Source organism: Sinocyclocheilus rhinocerous, unplaced genomic scaffold (genome assembly GCF_001515625.1).
Source record: "Sinocyclocheilus rhinocerous isolate Xijiao unplaced genomic scaffold, SAMN03320098_v1.1 scaffold182, whole genome shotgun sequence".
NCBI classification, from domain to species: domain Eukaryota; kingdom Metazoa; phylum Chordata; class Actinopteri; order Cypriniformes; family Cyprinidae; genus Sinocyclocheilus; species Sinocyclocheilus rhinocerous.
This window is the reverse complement of record NW_015655576.1, coordinates 52,887-55,251: the sequence shown is the minus strand read 5'-3', so window position 1 is coordinate 55,251 and position 2,365 is coordinate 52,887.

The following is a 2,365-nucleotide window of genomic DNA, read 5'->3' as shown; positions in this document are numbered from 1 at the left end:
GTAAAGTTTTGTTTTTCTTTGTGCTCTTCCTTCTCAAGCATAGAAATTCGGATATTGGCGTGTGCTCTTTTATATGGTAATGTTATTAATTAGGGGGCGGAGATCTGACGCCAGTCATCTGCACACAATTTCAAGATCATTTGCGATTTATAAATGTCACATCTGAAAGAGAGGCGTACGCACGTGTTTTTGTGCGCACTTACGCACTTTTGAGAAATGATCTTAGAACAAATTTAGGACGGTTTATACGCAACATTTTATAAGTGAGGCCCCAGGTGTTTACAATAAGAATAAGAAATCCATAAGGAGTTATACGTTTACATTCTTAAATCTAAATGAGCATATTCTATTAACTTTCGTTAGTTTCATATACAACTAATTATAAATAAGATACCCTAACCCTCACGGAAAACCTGCTGCATTTTTTATTATTTGTAAAGAAAAAACAAAACAAAAAAACATTTACTTGATATCTAGTTTCAAGGTTTTGTCAGGTTGAGCTCACATCTGGGTACAAATTTGTCTGTGTATTTTTGCGACTTTGGAGCCCCCTACAGTTAAGATAATATTTTGCTAAATTTCATATTCATGAATGTAAATTCAGTCAAATCCAACCTTTTGTTTTTTGGTTCTTAAAAAAGAAATTAAATGATATATTATCAAGACTGTTTATCATGAACCTTGATTAGCCTACCCCCTGGCTGTGTGTTTTTTATTGCAGTTCTGATTACATTGACCACGCCTGTACTATTCATAAAATGTAATAATAATAATCTCACGGAAAACCTGCTGCATTTTTTATTATTTGTAAAGAAAAAACAAAACAAAAAAACATTTACTTGATATCTAGTTTCAAGGTTTTGTCAGGTTGAGCTCACATCTGGGTACAAATTTGTCTGTGTATTTTTGCGACTTTGGAGCCCCCTACAGTTAAGATAATATTTTGCTAAATTTCATATTCATGAATGTAAATTCAGTAAAATCCAACCTTTTGTTTTTTGGTTCTTAAAAAAAGAAATTAAATGATATATCATCAAGACTGTTTATCATTAACCTATTTACTTGATTAGCCTACCCCCTGGCTGTGTGTTTTTTATTGCAGTTCTGATTACATTGACCACGCCTGTACTATTCATAAAATGTAATAATAATAATAATAATGGTGTATTCAAAATTATTTATTCAAATTAATTATTTTGATTAATGTCTGTTATTCATTTCTTTTATTTTAGTTGGCTTGGATTCAGAGATTCATGATTCAGATTTTTAAATTATTTATTTGTTTCAATTTGACTTGTATTTTTGTCTTCATATAATATTTGAAGATATAAGATATATGAAGACAAAAATACATCTAATATTCATAAAGTTTGAATATATATTCATTAAGTTATTTATATATCACTCAAGCTCAGAGTCCGAGCTGCCGAGGACAGTTTAGTGTGTGGTGGTTGACATGAGAGCTACTGCAATATAAACTGACTAAGCGCTGAATGATTTCGCAAAAAAAGCATCAGGATCATATACTCCTGGAAATGGACTCATTACGAATCTGAGTGACTGTCACGTCCAAAAATGAGTTTTGCTTGAGTAACTTCTGTGAGTGTGTGAAAAAGCCATTCTTCTTATTAGATTACAATATAACGAGATAACAATTACAAGATAACAATTTTGAAACTGAGATTTCAAAGTAAAAGTCCTACGTACAGTTGCGTTAAGTTGGCACACATTCACTATTTTGGTTGTTTGGTTTAGAGGAACTCTGAGGTTATGGGCTTACATTTCTGCCACAATTCTGCGCGCGAAAGATCATATTTTGAGCGCACAAAAGTGCATTTTGCACGCGCGCGATCTGAGTTTGTGGAGAAAATGTTCGTTTCGCAAAGAAAAAAGTCTTTCGAGCGCACGGAAATCAATTTTGCATTTAAAATACGTTTTTGGATGTGTGCAGACCTTCTCTTTTGCCCGTGCAAGGTTTCACTAGCTTGCTCACCTGATGCCCGCCTCTGTGCTCTCTAAAATGCCAACAGCTCGCGTGCTCAACACAACCTACAATGTGCCATAATTCCAGCCAATCAGAGACCGAGGCTGCTAAATTCTGATTGGCTGCTTTGACAACCAATCACAACATTTCTTGCATTACCTCGACAGCAGAAGAGGAAAAATACAGTGCATGCATAATTATTATGCAAGTTGATATTCTGATTATATTTTTTTCCAAGCACATTTTACCAATAATTATAACTACTATTAATCTTGTATTTAATAATTTATAATTGATATATAATTATTCATGAAGACTGGAAGTGAAAAACGCCTTATATTCAGGTGTGCATAATTATTAAGCAGATTTTCTTTTACAGAT